Consider the following 22,145-nt stretch of genomic DNA (forward strand, 5'->3'; position numbering starts at 1 on the left):
AACATTTGTTGATAATTTTGCCCCATGATGTCCAGGTATTTTTCTTTTTCTTTTTTTTTTTTAAGATTTTATTTATTTTACTTTTTCCCCCCAAAGCCCCAGTAGATAGTTGTATGTCATAGCTGCACATCCTTCTAGTTGCTGTATGTGGGACTCGGCCTCAGGATGGACGGAGAAGTGGTGCCTCGATGCGCACCCGGGATCCGAACCTGGGCCACCAGCATTGCAGCGTGCGCACTTAACCACCAAGCCACAGGGCCGGCCCCAGGTATTTTTCACTATCAAAAATTTTTTATACCTACACCAGGATGGCATCATGCTGGGTGTATTATAAAGGAAGTGAGATGGGGGTCTTGGAACTGAAAGTTTATAAGTTAATAAAAACTTGAGAGGATCTTAAATGAGGCCAAAATTTTCTCAGTCCAATGAAGGGATCTCATTGCTCAAATTTTCACAATTTTTAAAGTCTCAACTAACACTTAGAATTTTGAATTCTCTATCAGAAACTATTCTATACCTTGACAGAATTTCGCTGTCTTTGGTTTGAAGAGTTACTCACTTGTATGAAGGTCCAAACAGAAACAGAGTGGTAAACAGGGTGGGGCTTTCCTTTGTGTACTTGGCTTAAGGTATCATCACTGTTGAACTCAGTAGCACACTTTCAGACATTACAGCTGGGTGAGAGTCCATTAGATCAAGATTGACAATAGATTTCAGAACTGTGCTGACTCTTGGGGAATGAGGCATTAGGAATATGTTGGAGAACAGGACGGACAGGATGCCTGCCCCCTTGGTGCTCACTTATCAACATCCACCTTTATTTCAAGGTCCAGCCCAAGTCCCCTGTTCTTATGGCACCAGTCCTCCTCTCTGTACCCCGCAGGCATTGGTCCTGTGCTCGAACTCTCCTAGACACTGGAGATAACAGCACACACCCACAGGCTCGTCCTGGTTATGTAGTTGCAACTAATTACACATATCTAATGCAATTTATTGTTCCATAACCTGTGCACAATGTGGTTACATCACATTGTGACCAACTAAGAAGTTGGACCCAGATTCCGGTGCTAGATCCAGACACGTGGCTTGCTAACGGCAGTCTGAAACCATAAAAGGAAAGAAAATAATTTCAAGGTGGTGTGATTGTAGGTATAAGAGGATTGTTAGCCTCCACTTGGGACTTCCAGAGACCTGGCAGGATCGCATCCTAAAGAGAACAGGTTACTGCAAACCTCATAAGGAAATTGAGAAGTCCCAAGAAGCTGCACTATCTAAACATATCCCAGCCTGTGGTCTTCTGTTAGATTTCCTAATACTATATCCTTTGAGCTTATTCCCGAAAACTGTAACTTTGGTAATGATTATGTCAAGAGTGTGTTGTTTCACAAGGACTACAACTCAACACTGTGGGATTCTTTTTTCCAGTGGTTGTAATTCTCTTTTGGCATTTAGCATATATTTCTTAAATTAATAGATTCCTTTTCATGTATTTACTGTCTTGTCTCCAAAGTCATCTGTCATTGAGACCAGAAATGATCTTTATACCCACTGTTTCTATCACAGTGTTTGGCACACAGTAGTAACTTAGTAAAAAGAACAAGTCCAGATGAATGAAAACCAATGAGGTGATCCTACCAAAATGTCCATTTAAGATAGCCAAGGAATCACAGGTTACAGAAATGCAGCTAGAGCAATCACACAGAAATTAATTACTCTTTGCATCCCTAGTTTTTAAGTGCCAGATGGTATCTTCAATGGGATATTTTTTAAACGAAGTTCAGTGATAGATATCTTCCTAGTGCACAAGGCAGAATTTTAAAAGATAGTAAATAGAAGACCAGAACGCCTTTCAAGGGTCATTCACAGTTGTGTCATTGACTACATCCCGTGGAAAGTATGATGCCCGGTGAACCGAAGAGGAAAGAATGAACTTTTCAGAGTTTTGACATCTCAAATGAAAACCTCTCTACAAAGCACATAGTGTTTCTCTGACAACAAGCTGCTGTCGTAAACATTCACTGCAGAGGTGGAGATGCACGGGATCATCTCTTAGTTCTCATGTCCATTAACTCCTGGTAACACCTTCTGCTGTGAGGAAAAGCACATCAGCCTGGAAGGAAATAAGTAGATGACAGCAACCACATTGGAGCACCCGGAACAAATAGATTTCAGGCAACTTCGCTTTACCAAAGAGGAGAGATCGTCCCACTCCTTCCTCCTGTCTTTGAAATTCAGGGCCATGAATCTAGCATTGGCTAAGACAGTAGGGAACTAGGAAGTGTTAGGGATGGGTGAAATCATCCCATCCATCAGGTGTCTGATGGAAGGTTGGCAGTGATTAAACTTAAATTTCCACATACTGGATGAATCATTAATGTGATTGAGATAACAAAGATCTCTGAAACTAGATCAAATACCATGTAATTATAATAACTACCCATTTCTGGGTGCTTATTTTGTTCCAGACATTGTAATAAATGATTTACATATATTTTCTCAACAATTCTGTAATGTGAAAATACTAATCCTAACCCTGGCTAGTGAGTTATCCCTGGCAGAGATTTGAACAAAGGTCTTGGCAAAGTTCATATGTTTAAACAGTATGTCATAACGGCCTCCTTAAAAAGCACATTGAAAATGTTCAGGTTCATCAAGTTCTACTCTATCCGTAACCGAATTCTAAAATAGTTCTTTAGATAAATTTATTAATAGTATATCAATAGCGTGAAATATCACCAATAAAAAAAGAGCACTTGAAAACAAAACCAAAAATGTTAACTCTCAATTGAAAAATGTGCAAAAGCCTGGATTAAGACATTCATAGGAAAGAAAGGCAAAGAGCAAACAAATATATAAAAATGTTTTAGCTCATTAATTAAAGATATGCATATGATGTATTTTTGTGCTTACCACATGGGGAAGGATTAAAAAGATGCAGATCTCCAGTGTTGTGAAGTTAACAGGCAGTCAGAATTTGAGGATGGCAGGACAAGATCCTACGACATATCTGAAGCCCATTTGATAATTGTGTTCCGAAATCCTAAAAATTGTTCATAAACTATGACTCATATTTCAGTTCTTCAAATTTATTCTGAAGAAGCCATTGTAGGAAGACACAAAGTGATGCTCAATCTAAACGGCTGACTTTTATTAGAGAAATGGTAATAATATATTCATACAATAGAATATGCTTCTAAAATTTCATGTTTATCAAAAGTTACTGAAGTGGAAAACTTTGCAATATGGGAATTGAAAATGACAGCTTCTGCAATAGCACATGATAATATATCCATTTTAGTGAAAAGAAAAATAAAATCCCTTTTTCCTCCTCTCTCTCCTCCTCTTTCCTCTCTTCCCCTACTTCTGTATCTCTCCTTTTCAGTTTCTCCACGCTCTTTCTTCTCTCTGGAAGTTAATGCACTAAAATGTTGACAATGATTATATCTGCATGGTGGGCTTTGGAGTGATCTTCACATTCTTGTTCTCCTATAATGTATTAATTTTATAACCTGGAAAAAAACACTGGTGAAATTCATTTAGGCAAAAAATATTTTTAAATCTCTTAAAGTATTTGAAGCGTCTTTGCCCATATCTATATATGTGGTGGTAAGTGTCCAAACAGCAGAAAATATCCAGCACCTAAGGATACTGAAAAACTCTATGAGCATTGTCTGATAGAGCACTGGGAGGTGCGAGAGTGGTGCAGAAAGACCAGGCAGAGTTCTGCTCTGCTGTGCGCAGGGGTGCTAGGACTCCACAGCACAAACAACAACGGATATCGATTAGGTGCAGATGAAAGTGCATGCGTGATATTCCCTCATTACATCGCTATTCGCCACGGAGATGTTAACACAATTCCAAAAGGCCCCTTCTGACTTGGATTCTGCCGTACCGCACAAGATGTTTGTCTTTTATCATCTTCCTTTCCACTTTCAAGCGTTTCTGTGTTCTCACCTGCCCACCTTCCTTCTAGCCCCTCTAGAGGAAGTGTGATTCTTTTTCTTCAGACCTGACTCCACACTTCCTCCAGGGCTTTGTTTTCTTGATTATTACCCTTCTTTCTCACACACCTCTGTGATTCCTACCTCTGTGCTGCTTCCATCTCTCTGCTTTGAGCGCGCACTCGTCCTTCCGTTTTCCTAAAGTGCTTACCCCGTTGCGTCTGCCCCTCTGGCTCTCACAGTGGTCTTCTCCTTTACCTGTGGGACAGGACAAATAAGTGATTGGTTTTCATTTCCTGACTTTATTTCCTCACTAACCTCTCCCCTTTTCTTTGAAACTCCAGTAAGCTGTTTTCTGACCACCTCCCCAAACCTTCCCCCTCCCATAACCTCTCTTTTAAAAAATAACAATGATTTCCTAATTGATAGATTTTTATTTTTATTTTAGAAATAAAAAAAGTAATGTAAAGTGTAAGGAGGAAAATCACAATCATCCCACGCAGCCTCCCACTCTTAACATTCAGTCTACTTTATTAGCTTCTCCATTATTGCATTAATCTTTTTCTTTTATATTTTCAATCACTCTGATTATCTCAAGCATCCCTATATGTCCCTGGTTTCATTTTTCAGTGACATTTGTCTCTTCTTTGCTATTTGTAATTTATTTCTATATCATTATTTCTTTGGGCCTGCTAGCCCCTCTTTTTAAATCTATTGTTTTATCATGTCTTCTTTGAGTTTATTTTTATTTATTGGATTCGTGTTCCTATTGACCTGTTCTATAATGTGAAGTATTTCTTTGATGTTTCTTCTCATTCTTCGACTTCTGTTTTCTTCGAGGTGGAATAGGTAGACTGAAGCGTCCATCCCTCTCTTCCTTCCTTCCTCCCCTGTTTTTTATCCTATAGAACATGTGCTAAGTTTAATGCTGTTTCTTTTCTTTTTTTTTTTTTTTTGGTGAGGAACATTAGCCCTGAGCTAACATCCATGCTAATCCTCCTCTTTTTGCTGAGGAAGACCGGCCCTGAGCTAATATCTATTGCCAATCCTCCTCCTTTTTTTTTTTTCCCCTTTTCCCCCCCAAAGCCCCAGTAGACAGTTGTATGTCATAGTTGCACATCCTTCTAGTTGCTGTATGTGGGACGCAGTCTCAGCATGGCCGGAGAAGTGGTGCATCAGTGCGCGCCCGGGATCTGAACCCGGGCTGCCAGTAGCAGAGCGCACGCACTTAACCGCTAACCCATGGGGCCGGCCCCCTAATGCTATTTCTTTTTATCTTACTCATGGTTGACATTCTATTTTACCCTGAGATGGAGTGAGTGACCATCTTCCAATTGTGTCTGAGAGTCATTTGTTTTTTCCTTTAAACTACAGTATCCGGGAGGACCATTTTGTGTCCTATATTTTGAAACCCAAGGGTAGAGTAGGGGTCGGAGAAAAGATTGGTGGAGGTTGTCTTAGAGATTCTATGATATTTGGGCTCTTTCCCTCTTGAGAGATTGTGTCACACAAAAGTGCACTTCATCTGAGGTATAAACAATTCCTGTGTTGGATGCTCTTGGACTTTGGCAATTTAGTGCATACCCAGGAGATTGCTCATCTCTGTCAACCCTATTTTCTCTTTCCTCGTTTCACTGTTTTTTTCTTCCATTATGTCCCCATTTTACATTGTAATAGACTGTTTGCTCTTTCCATCCTGCATGCCCCTTTGCAGTGTGACTTTGCTGCTCCATCCCTTCAATGTGGGCTAGGTCTGTGACTCGCTTTGACCAATAGAATGTGGCAGAAGTGACATTTCCACTGATGAGGTGTCCATTGATGAGGTTGCCTTGCAGCTTATGCTTTCAGCTCTGAAGATGCTCCTACCATTGTGTAAGGAAGCCCAGGCTAAACTACTAAATAATGAGAGACGATGGAGGAGAGAGGCTCAACTCACAGCCTGCACCAAGCCCGATACAAGAGTAAGGCCATCTTCTGCCCTCCAGCCCTAATGGAGCTGCTGGATGACTGCTGCTTAGTGGCCCCAGGTGAGACCATCAGAAGAACCACCAGCTGAGCACAGCCACGGAATCATGAGAAATATTAACTCATTCTTTGAAGATCCGACATCTTAAAGTGGTTTTTATGCTACGATATATAATTGGTACCTGAAAGTGGGTGGCACTGTGAGTACAACTGGAAATATGTGACATCAACTTTGGAACCAGGCAGTGGGCAGAGACCAGACAATGGTAAAGAGACTGTTGAAAGCAAAAGGAAGGGCTATCCAGGTTATATGTTATGTAATCTCGCAATTCTTTAAAATCTGTCTCCAGTTGTTTGTGAAGCACTCTGAAGACGACAAGGCTGAGTTAAAAATTGAGAAAAGTCATTTATGTGTGTGTATTGATTCCATATTTAAAAGGACATGTTGCTGCATACCTATGTTCATTGCATCATTATTCACAATACCCAAGAGGTGAAAGCAACCCAAATGTCCATCAGTGGGTGAATGGATAAACAAAATGTGGTATATAAATACAAGAAAATATTATTCAGCCTTGAGAAAGAAGGAAAATCTGTCACATGCTACAACATGGATGGACCTTGAGTATATTAGCCTAAGTGAAATAAGCCAGGCACCAGAAGACAATATTGTATGGTTCCACTAATATGAGGTATCTAAAGGAGTCAAATTAATAGAAGCAGAAAGTGGAATGATGTTTACCAGGGGCTGGGGGATGGCAAATGGAGAGTTGTTGTTTAATGGGTAAAGAGTTTCTGTTTTGTAAGATGAAAAAGTTCTGGAGATCTGTTGCATAACAATGTGAATATACTTAGCACTACTGAACTAAACATTTAAAAATGGTTAAAATGGAAAATTTTATGTTATGTGTTTTTTGTTTGTTTGTTTTACCACAATTTAAAAAATAATTGAGGAGGGGGGAAGGACGTATTGACAGGATAGGTGGTAAGGCTTGATTGTAGATAGGAAATTTGCAAGTTTATGAATATACTTCACAGCAATAATAAATAGTAAAAATAACAAAATCAGTTGTCACTTTAGAAACATTGTTAGTTCTCTGAATGTAGGCATTAGATCAAATTGAACATAGCAAACTCCTGTAGCCACAGATAGCACTTGTTAGATTCCAACTCTAAACTAAGGAGTAGTTCTCCCCCTGCTGGCCATCTTGGAATTGCTCAGTTTTAGGAAATAAGACAGCTGGAAATAAGCATGTTCCCTGTAAGATTAAGTGTTTTTATTCTCCAAAATATTTACTGTATAGACACTAAAATCTCATAGCTATTATCTGTATCTATTCACTCATTCATTCTTCCGTTTCTTAAAATGAATGTACAGTTTATTTGGATATAACTCACTTATTCACCAACCTTTATTTAATCCCTAATATGTGCCAAGTGCTGTGCCAAACACAGGTTTCAAAGATGACATTGGTGTGGACCTGGGTTTGCCATCTGACAGAGTGAAACAGACAGGTAAATCATTAAATCAAATGCAGTGAAGAGTTATACATGTGATATAGTAAAGGAGTTCAGCAGAAGTATAATTAGTAAATTGAACTCCTGCCCTTAGAATTCATTAAGAAGAGGTAATTTGATCATACATAGGCACACAAATATATTAATTGTCAAAGAGCATTCTCTTTTTTTTTCTAGTTGGATTTTTTAAAAACAGCTTTTTATTTTGCAATAATTACAGACTCACAGGAAGTTGCAGAGATAGTTCAGATAGTCCATGTATCCTTCCCCAGTTTTCCCAGTGATTGCATCTTCCAAACAGGAAGTTGACAGTGGTACAAAATGTGTGCATAGTTCTCTGTCACTCTATCGTATGTTTAGATTTGGGAAGCACCGGCACAATCAAGATACAGAAGTGTTCCATCCACCAAGACCTCCTGTGCTACCCTTGGATAGTCATGCCCACCTCCTCCCTCCACCATCCCAAACCCCCGCAACTGTTGATCTGTTAATAGATGACATTAGCCCCTGGAGATGACATCTAATAGAGAGACATAGACATGTACATCAAATGCAGGAAATACACTAAGGTATATTGTCATTTCATGAATGTTTTATAAATGGAATCACGCAGTAGGTGACTTTTTGATATTGGCTCTTTTTTTTTCACGTAGTACAATGTCCTTGAGATTCATCTAAGTTGTTACATATATCACTAGTCTGTTTTTTTTTTATTGCTGAGTAGTCTTGTTGTTATGGATGTACATAGTTTGTTTAAACATTCACCCACTATAGGACATTTTGGTTATTTCCAGTTTTTCACTATTACATATAAAACTGCTATGAATGATCATGTGCAGGTTTTTGTGTGGACATAAGTTTTCATTTCTCTGGCATAAATGCCCAGGAGGATGATTGCTGGGTGGTATAATAATTGTATGTTTAGTTTTGCCAAGCTATTTTCCAGAGTGGCTGTACCATCTTACATCACCACCTGCAATATATAAAAGATCTGTTTTTCCTCGCCCTTGCCAACGTTCCAGGTGCCACTAGAGTTCATTTCTGTTGTTTTGATGGGTGTATAATATCTCATAGTGATCTCAATTTGCATTTCCCGATTTGCTAATATGTTGAATATGTTTTCGTGTGCTTATTTGCCATGCGTACATCCTCTTTGGTAATGTATTTTTTCAGGTCTTTTGATTATTTTCTAGTTGGATAGTTTACTTTTTTACTATTGTGCTTTGAGAATTATTTATAAATTCTAGATATGAGTTCTTTATCAGATATGTGGTTTGCAAATATTTTCTCCTAGTCTGTAGCAGGGTCTTGTGAAGAACAAATGTTGTAATTTTGATGAAGTCTAATTTATCCATTTTTTTTCCTTTAGCATCATGTGTTTGGTATCAGGTCTAAGAAATCTTCACCAAGCCTTATTTCCAAAAGATATTCTCCTATTATTTCTTCTAAAAGTGTTGTAGTTTTATATTTTACATTTAAATCTATAATCCAAAAATTGGAATTAATTTTTGCATAAAGTATGAGGTTTAGGGCAAGGTTCATGTTTTTGTCTATGAATATCCAGTTGCTCCAGCACAGCTGTTGAAAAGGCTGTTTACCCTGCCTCCATTGCATTACTTTTGGACGTTTGTTAAAAATCAGTTGAGTGTATTTTTATGGGTCTATTTCTGGGTTCTCTATTCTGTTCCATTGATCTACGAGTCTATCCCTCCACTGACATCACATTGTCTGTTTACTCTACTTATATAGTAAGTCTTGAAATTCAGTAGAGTGAATCCTCCCACCTAATTCTTCTTTTTCAAAATTGTTTTAGCTATTTTAGGTCCTTTGCCTTTCCATATAAATTTTAGAATAATCTTGCCCTTAGAAAATATCTTGCTGGGACTTTAAGAGGAATTGCAATAAACCTATATATCGATTTGGAGAAAATTGACATCTTGTCTATCTTGTGTCTTCCGATCCATGACCACAGTATGTCTCTGCATTTATTTAGATCTTTGATTTCTTTAATCATTGTTTTATCGTTCCAGCATATTTTTTTATTAGAGATACACCTAAATATTTTTTTAGCAATTGTAAATGGTATTATATTTTAAATTTGGGTCTCCAAATGTTCAATACCAGGGTATGGAAATACAACTAATTTTTGTATATTGATCTTGTATCCTGCAACCTTGCTGAACTCTTATTAGTGCTAGGAGTTTTTTTTAGATTCCTTGGGATTTTTTATGCAGACAATCATGCCATCTGCAAATAAGGAGTTTTATTTTTCCCTTTCTAATTCATAAGCCTTTTATTTCCTTTTCTTGCCTCATTGCATTGGCTAGAAGTTACTGTACCATGTTGAATAGTGGTGGTAAGTGGATATCCTTGCCTTGTTCCTGATCCTACCAGAGAAACGCTATCTTTCACCTTTAAAAATGATGTTAGTTGTAAGGTTTTTGGCATATGTTGGTATTCTCTTTTGATAGAAACATATGTAACAGTGTAATTTATCCATCACTCTAAGGTGCAAGAAACCATTTAGTTTAATTTTTCTCAATCAATTTAAATCTGAAAATTAGTTATGTTTATGATGAGCATCCACTTTTTGTATAAAAAGAGTGGTTATTTTTTTTAAATACTGGAAAAATATTAAATAATACAAAGAAAAACTTGCACTCCTGGTAAAATTTTATAGTAACCATTGGTGTATTCATAAATAATTTTAAATTTCACCTTTTAGTGATTATATGAAAAGCAGTGATCACATTAATAATTAGCTGATCAATTACTTTCAGATATCTTTTGTGCCTTCTGTTGAGTGGTGTTTTTTTCTTCTCTTAATGTAGTCCTCATCCTTATGAATTAAAGTAAGAAAAGAAGGTGTCAGCAGCTATAGTTGGTTCTTGCAATTTATGTAGAATTGATGAGCTATAATCACTTTGCCAAAAAATTGAACTCTCAGCTTATTGATAGAATAAAGTGGCTAATACAAAAACCTTTTAAATATTATTATATCTCGGTGAAATATCACCATAAGATATCTTCAGTTTAGGAAATATTACAGGCATATGATGCTCATGTCCTAGATATACAGATGCCATGAGAATCCCTTGGCAACCACGCCTGTCCCTTTGAGTATCCAATGGGAGCACTGACCACCGGGAGGAACCGTTTGCAGGAGCATCAGATGGGAGAAGTGCCTTCCCTTGTATCTCGAGGGTCACTAAAATCTGGGCAAATCAGTCGAGACCCTCCCCAAGCATGTGGAAGCTCTCAGAATGGCCAGCAATGGCTGCAGATGCCACTGGGCACATTTCTCTGAACTGTTTGGACTATCTTTTTTCAACTGGCTTTTGCTTTATCACCAACAGTGACGTCAGAGGACAAAGAGCTCAGAAGTTATAGCTACTTAGAATTCAACTGGTTCTTGAGATACAATTTGTCCTTGAGTGCTGCATCTCTCCAGCCAGCAGGTGGCAGTGAGGGATCACGGGAAATACTGTAATGAGCATCAGCGTAAAGGACCTTGGAGTTTACTTGGGGCTATTTGCAAAGGGTAGTTCCAAGAGCATATAGGACATCATGCTCATCTGAAGTTAGCTTTTAATTGAATATCACCTGATATACTCTTTTATCTGGTGCCTCTAAACTGGTGACATGGTACCTACTGTTTAAGCATAAAACAGATTTACAGCAGAGCTGCTTTAGTTGAATAGGGGCAGGAACCCTGGAGCTTAACTTCTCAGTGTCACTCTGCCCAAGAAAATCACACATTTGGGACTTTGAAAACTCTTCTTTGGCTCAGCTTCTCATCAGAACAACAGACCTGTAATTCTTACTAGTCACCTCCACCTAGATGTCTGACAGTCATCTCAAATTCAACATGTTCAAACCAGGCAGTAGTGTGCTGGATCCAGCCTCTATGGGCTCAAAGAAGCCAACTGATAATTTGTCAGAGATTTTGCAAGCTGACTGACTTTACATTGGTAGTTTAAAACTGGCTATCATGGAAGCATTTACCATAGAAATCTATTTCTACCAACCAGGGCCTTCTGCCTCCTCCAGCTGGTTGTTAAATATTTACCAATATTCCACTGATCCGAATGCACTTGCTTTGTCCCTTAGCAATACCTCTTCTGCTCACATGTCCTATCAATTCTCAAACCTCTGGGGTTATCTCACTCTCTAAAGCCCAGTTCAATTCACCCCGTCCCATGGTCAACTAATATTTGACAAGGGAGCCAAGAATACTCAATGGAGAAAAGACAGTCTCTTCAATAAATGGTGCTGGGAAAGTTAGATATTCACAAGCAAAAGAATAAAATTGGACCACTATCTTATGCCACTCACAAAAATTAACTCGAAATGGGTTAAAGACTTAAATGTGAGACCCAAAACCATAAAACTCCTAGAAGGAAACACAGGGGAAAAGCTTTTTGATATTGTTATTCACAATTTTTTGAATATGACACCTAAAGCACAAAACAACAAAAGCGAAAATAAGCAAGTAGGACTATATCAAACTAAAAAGCTTCGGCATAGCAAAAGAAATGATCAACAAAATGAAAAGGGAACTTCCTGAATGGGAGAAAATATTTGCAAACCACATACTTGATAAAGGGTTAATATCCAAAATGTATAAGAAACTCATGCAACTCAATAATAACATGATAATAATAATAGTAAACCAATTTAAAAATGGGCAAAGAACTTTAATAGACATTTTTCCAAAAAAGATATTCAAATGGCTAACAGGTACATGAAAAGGTCCTCAACATCACTAATCATCAGGGAAATGCAGATCAACAACAAAAGGAGATATTACCTTACACCTGTTAGAATGGCTATCATCAAAGAGATAAGAGGTAACAAGTGCTGGTGAGGATGTGGAGAAAAGGGAGCCCTTGTGCACTGTTGATGGGAATGTAAATTGGTGCAGCCACAATAGAAAACAGTATAGAAGTTCCTCAAAAAATTAAAAATAGAGCTACCATAAGATTCAACAATCCTACTTCTGATTATTTATCCACAGGATAATGTCTTGAAGAAATATCTGCATATTCACTGCAGCATTATTTACAAGAGTCAAGATGTGGAAACAACCTAAATGTCCGTCAATGGATGAATGGATAAAGAAAATGTGGTATATACATACAAAGGAATATTATTCAGCCATAAAAAAGAAGGAAATCTTGCCATTTGCAACAACATGGATGCACTTTGAGGGCGTTATGCTAAGTGAAATAAGTCAGAGAAAGGCAAATACTGTGTGATCTACTCAGATGTGGAAGATAAACAAACAAACAAGCACATAGATATGGAGAACAGATTGGTGGTTGCCAGAGTTAGGGGGTGGAGGAAATGGGGGAAGGTGGTCAAAAGGTAAAAATAAAAAACACAAAGTTACCTCCTCCTGCAGTGACATTAACTGGCCCTCCATGCCCCTTGCCACTCCCCCCACCCCATGCCTCTGGCTTCCTAAGGCACTTTGTTTATGTCACAGGGTAAAATAGCCTTATTTTGTTATGTGTGTTTCTCAAGAGTCTAGTGATTAGACACTAGACAGTGAGTTTCTGTGGGGCCTTTGAGCCCTGTGACTGGGCTATCATGGTAACCCCAGTGGCTATGGTAGAACTTGGCACATGGTAGATGCTCCATGGTTGTGGTTTTGGTTATTGCCACAGAATATCTTTGCAATTCTTTTACGTTCACCGTCTGACCCCAACCAACTTATTAGCATCATTTTTTACTTCTCATCTTCACTCATCCTATTATATTGGTTACAGTACTCAAACCATGACCCTTGGTGCGCCCCGCAGCCGCCTCCCATCTTCTGCTCCATCTTTGTGTGCTCTTCCCCAGCCCCATGGAGCATCTGTCCCCATTTCCCTCAAGATCTTGTTCAAACGCCATTTCTTCTATGGAGCTTTTTCTCCTTATCCTTTCTATTCCGCTACTCCAAGTAATCTGATCTCTCAACAGCACAAGTCTTTAAATTTGTCCACTAACTCCTAAAATTCTGTTAAAAGGGGAAACTGAACTAATCCACTGTGGTTGACCAGACCGCAGAGGAATGCTGGAGTTCATGAAGGATATTCTGAGAGCCTTGCCAAGGTCACTCCCTTGTCCAGACCAAACAGGAGTGTGAATGATGGATAGAGATTTTGGATGTGGGGTATAATGAAGGGGAGGAGGGCAGGGCTGCTGGGGCTCGCTCTGTCTATTTAAAGTGGTTGCCTGTTTGGCAGCTCCCCAGAGGAGAGAGGGCTGTTTGTGCTCTCATCCATATCAAAGGTGGCCTCAACCCCTACAGTCCAGGTCTGTCAGCCTCCCTTGTAAAACCGTGTTTGGAGAGATATCTCTGGGGAGGGAATTTTGGTTTGAGACTGGAAGAAAGAAAACCTGAAACTTAATTGGGAAGTGAGAAATATACTGAAGGGGAAAGGCAACAATTTTGAAGTGGAAAATATCTTGTGAGGAGTAAAAATAGTGGCTTTAGGTGGTATCTGAGGCAGTTCTGCTGCTAACCCTGTCATTAGCTGACTCCCTGTGCCCCACTGGGACTGTCTTCCAAGGGCTGATTGCTGTCTTTGATGCTTCTAACCAGCTGGGGTCACTACTCAGCCCATGGACTCTAGGATTCCAGGAAGACGGGCAGCTCAGCTAAGAGTTCAAGAAGCTCTGTTTCGGGAAAGCTGACCTGCCAATCACTTGTCAGGAATTTGTTGAGCCCTGCTCTGTGACAAGAACAGTGACAGGTGCTGGGGGAAGGGGTGTTCAAAAATAAATATGATGTTGATTGATTTTTTTGGTGCTTTGGATAAAGTGAACGGTTTTCATTTGTCTGAGAAGATAACATAAAAAATGAAGTAGTTGCTTCCGTTAACAATGATTCTATGGGCCGGCCTGGTGGCCTACCAGTTAAGTTCAGCGTTCTCCTTCGGCAGCCTGGAGTTCTCTGGTTCGGATCCTGGGTGCAGACCTACTCACTGCTCATGAAGCCGTGCTGAAGCGGCATCCCACACAGAAGAGCCACAACTCTACAACTATGATGCATAACTATGTCCTGGGGCTTTGGGGAGAAAAAAAAGAAAAAGAGGAAGATTGGCAACAGATGTTAGCGCAGGGCCAATCTCCCTATAAACAAACAAACAAACAAATAAATAAATACCCTGCATGTGACCCTATCCATAAAAAAAAAAAAATGATTCTGCTTTCTGACTTTTAACTCCCCTCACTCACTCCTCTTCTTCAGTTGAATTTTGCACACTTTTATTAAACCCAGGCTATGTGCTAAGTACTACTATCGGTCCTAGGGATACCAACTTGAACTTTTTTCCTCCAAAGAGCTCACTGCCTAGTGCTGGAGGCAGATTCGTGAACTTCTAAGCTTAGTCCCTGATAAGTGATAATAAACGGGTGTGCACGGTGCGGTGAGAACACATAGGAGGGAGTAAGTTGGGGAAGCCGTTATGGAGGACTTAACTTTTCCCTGCTACTTCTTCCTCTTTTTAGACACAAACTTTTTCATCACTCCCCACCTGACAGGTCCTGGCATCCTTGATCCAGAGAGATAAAGTAAACAAACTTTTCCACTAGGAAGAGAACACTGTACATGACAATCACGCTTCTCCACTGAGTCTGGACGTGGGCTCCTCTCAAGACAGAGCTCAGGGCCCACCACCAGTCATCTACCATTTGCTTTGAGCAGAGACCTATTTCTCACCCCCATCTCTGTCCCTAACTGATGTTCTATTTCTCTTTTCTGTTAATTCTTAGAGGTCTAAAATTCCTCTTTTTGTGTTCTAACATTCCCCCCATGAAAGATTATTTCAACAGATGTTTTGTAATTTTGAATTGTGAACTCATCATAAAGATGGAAATTCTCCACCCACTGTCTGGCTTGGGAATATGCCTCTCTAAAAAGGTTTCCAATTTGCTTTAGTCAGGTACCTTGGACATATCAGCACCTTGAGACTAACTTTTATATTAATCTCCCAGCTTGGGGGTTCCCAGACTACATAAGTAGTGCTATTTCAAATTTTAAACTGCTTATGAGAAGGCCCACAGTGATAAATGCCAGAGATTTTTTTCCTATCCAGGCAGACCAAACTACTCCTGTGCTAGTGGGTGGTTTTTTTCTAGTCCATCCTTTCACTGAGGGTTTGGTTCAGCAAGTGTTCCAGCTTTATTGGGGCAGGGGCCTGGGATGGTGGTCTTATTTTCATCTCCACCTCCTGGGGTCAGGGCTTCATATTCAGTGCTCATGTGGGTGCTAAAACCCCAGACTCTTGGATACCGCAAGTGAAAATCCTCTTTCCTCCCAAGTAGCCTCAGTGTTATTTTACACTCATAGCTGTAGTTTTTCATTTCTTATGATTTGAAGGCCCTATAGAATTGCCTTTTTTTCCCTTGAGAGCTCAAAAATGCATTTTAAAGAATGTTGGCTATATTTTACCCAGAATTTCTAGGTTCATAGTGGCAGAATGTTCAGGTTATCTGCTGCCCAGAAACAGAAATCCATCCAGCGAATCTTTCATATCTAAGGATTATTCAAGCAGACCTTAGCATCCATAGACACATGCAACAACAGGGTGGGACCCATGGCAGCTGCCCCTTATCTGATTATTTGTATCTCTAGGGGTGAAGATATAGATTCTATAGTCTTGATTCTGCCTGATTCTCTCCATGGCAGAAACAATAGATTATAGGCATGACCCAAGTCATCAGTTTTAGTGTAAAAATATGGTCACTTTATTTTTCTGTGTAATCACTTTAAATCTAATGGCCTTTATTAAAAGAATCTGGAGTCTCTCTTTTGAGGCTTCACCCTTTGGAGCAAACTATTCAAGAACTCCTGGGGACTATTTAATACAAAAGGAGTCTGTCCTCTTCCAAGCCCCAGACAGAGAACTGTTCTGTGCCTCAGCGCAGCTATTGTCAGTCATTGCCACATGGTGGCGCTGTTGAACATCAGTCCTGCTGGGTCCAGGGGCCAGTTTACCGCTGCAATTTCATCCTTGCTGGTACTCTCCTTTGGACAGCAAGGTTACAGCTCTTCTAATTCACTACCAGCTTTTCAGCAACTGTTTTCTAGAGCTGTGACAGATTAGCTGGTCCTGAGGGCCTTTTAGCCTCAGCCAACTACTGTGCCAAACCAGCTCGTTCCACCCAGATTCTCCCTGCCCTCCTGCTTTGCAGTATTGTTTAGATGCACGTATTTCTTGCAAGAATGTTAAACTCCCCATTTGTTTCACTTCTCATTTAATACTAATAAAAATAATAACTTTCATCGATACAATGCCTTACCATTTCGTAATTCACTGATACTCAAAACCCACTCTCTGCAGGCAGTACTGAAGCTGAGAGAGGGGAAGTGACTTTCTCAAGAGAATTCTACAAATTAATGGAAAAACTGGAACTCCATGTTTTTGCACCAACACCATGTCGTTCAGACACTAACTCTTGCCCCATAGTAAGTGGTTTGGGGTAAAAACAAAATATTTCCTGTATATCTGTACACGTCCTGGCTTATTTAATTGTAGTTCCCTGCGCTGATGGTATGTTCTTGATTGTCTGGATTCTCATAGTTGCAAACACAACACCGGTGGTTCTCAAAGTGTCGTGCCTGGACCAGGAGTCTCAGCATCATCAGGGAACTTGTTAGAAATTCATATTCTCAGGTCCCACCCCAGACCTACTGAGTCAAAAACTCTAGGGGTGGGGACCAGCAGTCTTTGTTTAACAAACCCTGCAGGGATTCTCATGATCCTAAAGTTTGAGAAGCCCTGCCATCTGAGACATACAGCCTTTCATCTGCTAGGTGCTCAAGATACATGGCATGCCCAGGGACACAAGATTTTGAAGGCCTACAAAAATGTTTATAATTTGAAAAGCAAAGTTTTATCTCCAAGTCACAAAAAGAAAATACCAAACTGTAAGTTAAAATTAATAAGTATTTCATTAACGACCTACAACACAAAACAATATGTCAATTAGTCAACTAATCTCAATTCTTACAATTATCTATATAATGTATGTAATTAGGAATGTGGATGTGGATGCATTTTAATATGTTTGATATGATGTGTAATAAAGCCTCCAAAATAAGTGTCTACTTGGGCCTTGTTTTATTTAATTCTTGAATGTTGAGACTCAACTCCTTATATGGCATCTCTGCAGATGAAGGTTAAAAATGTGGGAACAACAATCCTCAATTTCCAGACATGTGTTGAGATGACCAACAAACGTCGGTATAATTAAAGGAAAGAGCCAGTGATTTATGGCAGTGAACTCCCATTAAAATGTCTTTTAAAACTAAATTATTACAGGCAAGTGAAATGAGAAAAAACCCCAAAACTATATATAGACCTATTAGCCTGTTGTGGCGGGCGGTTGTGCTTTGTTTCTATTTTCTCCTTATCTCTGCTCTTTTACCTGTGTATTCTCTAATGTAACCAGGTAGATGTTTAAGTAAGATAAGGTGGAAAGGAAAAAAAGAATATTTACTGATTTCTTATTATATATTGGCTACTGTGTGTCTCACACATAAATGCTTAGAATCTGTTGAATGCACTAGTAAATTTGATATTCACATTGATGTACAAGGTATTTGTTATTGCTTCCTTTTACAGATGGGGAAACCGAGGTTTAGGAAGGCTAAGTTATATTCTAAGGTCACACAACCAGTAAATGTGGATCCAGGCTTTAAATGCCAGTCTTTGAAGCACTAGAAACTCCTGATTTTTTCACAGCACCAAAATACCTCTCTGAGAAGTAGCATTAATAGTGAATATTGTCCTGGACAATTTTTCCTGTGCAGGGAATATTGATGCCATTAACTATTGCTTTGGGATCTGGAAATCTGTAAAGAAATTTAGGCTTTCTGTGCCAGTCTAAGTAGGCATACAAACAAAATAATTCTTCCTTATGTCTGAGAAGTCCAGATTTGCTATATTTGAGTTGGACTTCAAAAGTTGACATTTAAGGGAAAAGTTTCTTATAAGACAATCTATTCTGAGGCTTTATTGCTCCCTGTCCTCTTCTAAGACTTGAAATGCAGTGAGTCCCATCAATCTGTTTTGCACTGGTTGCTTGGAGGCAGTCTGTGGCTGCTGCAGGATTTGTCAGCTCTGCAGAGTCACCTCCTAAAAATAGCGCTCTTGCTTGATCATAAGCCTGTAGGAGAGAATAGCCCATAGATGCTACTGACAGACAATGGTCTGTTATTGTTACTGCAACCAGGGCCAGTGTAATCTGAAAGGTTTTGCTCATAAACACTCTTTTCATCCAAGCCTACTCAGATTCTGGGAAAAACATCTCATTGAATGGTTTGGGGCTCCTCCACCTGCTAGCCTGCTGCCCTCAATATTTTAGGAAAAAGTCTAATTAAGGAATGGAGATTCAACTCATATAATTGGCTCAGTAAGAAGCTCATCCGAGCAAACAAAGATCTCTCATTTATTTTATTTATTTGTTTTTTGTGAGGAAGATCAGCCCTGAGCTAACATCTATTGCCAATCCTCCTCCTTTTTTTTTTCCCTTTTTCTCCCCAAGGCCCCAGTAGATAGTTGTATGTCATAGTTGCACATCCTTCTAGTTGCTGTATGTGGGACGCGGCCTCAGCATGGCCGGAGAAGCGGTGCGTCGGTGCACGCCGGGATCCAAACCTGGGCCACCAGCAGCGGAGCGTGCACACTTAACCGCTAAGCCACAGGGCCGGCCCCTCATTTATTTTAATCCTTATGAGGTTGTAGATGAATACTCTCTATTCATACGACAAGATGTTCTTGACATATTGAGAAGTGGAAAAAAGGTTATTAAATAGTTTGTACCGTATTTGACCATTAAAAATTATATTTATTAGACAATCTAGAGGATATACATGAATAGATAATAAAGAAGCTGTTTCTGTTTAATAGAAATATGAGTTACATATGTAATTTAAAATTTTCTAGGGGACAGCCTGGTGACATAGTGGTTAAGTTCACGCGCTCCACTCTGCCGGCCCGGGGTTCGCAGGTTCGGATTCCAGGCACAGACTTATGCACCACTTATCAAGCTATGCTGTGGCGGCATCCCACATATAAAGTAGAGGAAGATGGGCACGGGTGTTAGCCCAGGGCCAATCTTCCTCAGCAAAAAGAGGGGGACTGGCAACAGTTGTTAGCTCAGGGCTAATCTTCCTCACACACACACACAAAATTTTCTAGAAGTCACATTTAAAAAGTAAAAAGAAACAGATAAAATTAATTGTAATGATATATTAATACATTCTAAAAATATTAATTTTACATTTACATAATTATATTTTACATAAAGTATATAAATGTTTAACATATTTATATTTAAATATTAAATATTTAGTATATAAATGATATATTTTAACACTATATTAATCTATATAATAAAATATATTAGTGATATATTTTGTTTAACCCAATACAATATTATTATTTCAACATAAAATCAATATGAAATTATGGATATATTTCACATTTTTTTCATACCTTGTCTTGAAATATGGTGTGTATTTTACACTTACAGCTCATCTCAATTTGGACACTAAATTTTCATGGGAAATATTTGATGTGTTTAGATTTCATAAAATTTATAGCTGAAAAAAGGTTCACACACCTGAGTTATTCCAGTCACACATAAAAGTTTTCCAATAACTGAACTGAGTATCAATTTTAAAGTTAAATTAATTAAAATTAAATAAAGTTTAAAACTTAGTTCCTCGGTTACCCTAGAGACATTCCAAGTGCTCAATAATATCGTGTGGCTGGTGGCTACCATTCTGGACAGTGATGTTATTCCCACGCAGTCTCAAACTGTATGACCACCCCCAGGCCTCGGGTTGGCTCTTCCTGTTCTGAAACCCAGGACAGCTGAGGCTCTGCCCTCTCCTAGCCGGTCCTGCTCCCAACACCGTTTCTCTGGCACCAGGCTCAGTTCCTTTGTCAGGCTCACATTGTGCAATTACACAGATGGCTCACTGCATAATTCCAGGAGACACCACTCACACTGCAGTGCACTGCTAGCGGCCTTCAAAGATGCTGTCAGCTCAGCCTCCCCACCTAAAGCCTGGCTGGTTGGGAGAATCCAGAGCATCCTCAGCTCCAGGTTCTCCGTCCATCAGCTTCTCTCATGATGTGCTTTCCTCCATCTCTTCAACTTCCCTCCAAATCCACCAGGATTGGAGCAGGTGGCCGTGTCTCCCCTGATGATACTTCTCTCCAGGGGAGCTCTTTACCGTGAACAGACACCTCTATAATAGCTCCATGATCAGAGATCGCTTGAGAAAATGTCTTGTCCTCATGTTTTATGATAAAGAAAGGAGGAGATTAGGCCTGGGCGGGGGTCAGACTCATAATCTTGGTCCTCATCAATCAGGGCATCATTTCTAAAGGTGAAAAAACATTTTTGTAAAAAAAACGAAACAGTAATTAAATTCCAGAAGTGAAATGAAACGACGCCTGATTTTTATCATTAGGGAGAAGCTGCGGAAACAATTTACTGATAGTATATCAATTGTCTCTGCTTCAAAATCAAATGGAAGTCTAGTGGTCTCCTCCAGACTGGAGACATGAATTCAGTGGGAAATGGAAGAAGTCAGAGAGCTGAGATGCTCCATCACAGTCAGAGAAATCCTTGAATCATTGAGGCCACATGACTCTAACAGTAATAGAGTTAGTGTAAGTATAATGGAGTGAGAGTGGACGTGGAAATCGCTTTGAATCCGGGGAGCAGAAGTGCATCTTCACCTACAGAAAGAATCTGCCTCAACAACTCAACAATTTCCATTAGACAAGTCAAATCAAGAAGAGAGGAACACATCAGAAAGGATATAGGCTTTTCTGGGATCAGAGTCAGTGACCCTTCATTGAAAGTTCAGGACAGCCAAACGTCCAAGGGAGGAACCCTTGGGGCCGCTCAGGGAAGTGAGTACCTCCCGCAGCGAGCCCGGAAGGGGAGCTGCAGAGATGTCTCAGAAAACTGAGCGTAGGAATGGTGTCAGCACCGGAGTTCTGGAGTCTAGGAGGGCAGTCATGTGGGGCCAGAAAGTCAAAGGCGTATTTTTGCCCCAGGTCAACCATAAAAAGGAGCTGTGCTTAAAAGCCAGCTTTACAACAGCTCCCATCTCCACAGAGGCCACAGAGCCACCAAAGGCTGCAGCGATCTTACTGCTTAGCATCCCTTCCAACCCTTCCTCCCAGTCACTCCTACTTCTCAGGTTTCCTCTCAAATTTCTCACTTTTCTCCTGCTGTCTCATGCATAGATGCTACTCTTTGACATTTGGACAATATCTGACTTTTTGTTTTGGTTTCTTCTCAAGGCTCTGTCTCTGGGATCCATGTTTTGAGGATACATTTTTTCTCACCCAGAATAGTTCTGAGATAAAAGCATCTCCAGGGCTATTTCATCCATTAGGCAGTACAGACATGTATTCTGGAGCCTAACAGCTTTTCAAAGACATACAAAAATGTTTGAGTCCTAAAAAAAAGTATGTATGGGCTCCAAGCAATATAAGAAAACTGGAAAATTGAATCTACAAATATAACACTGTGTCAACTGTTTTAATTGTCAAATTTAGTGTTTATACAAATTTCATTGCATTTGAAGACAATTTTGGAAGTTGGAATTTCTTACTTTGAAACACTTCCTTCTTAAGTATACGTGGTGATGGCTGACAAGTCATAGCCAACCAAAAATCAAACACTACCTGTAGACAA

Source organism: Ceratotherium simum, chromosome 19 (genome assembly GCF_057802395.1).
Source record: "Ceratotherium simum simum isolate JZ-2026a chromosome 19, ASM5780239v1, whole genome shotgun sequence".
In the NCBI taxonomy this organism is placed as follows: domain Eukaryota; kingdom Metazoa; phylum Chordata; class Mammalia; order Perissodactyla; family Rhinocerotidae; genus Ceratotherium; species Ceratotherium simum.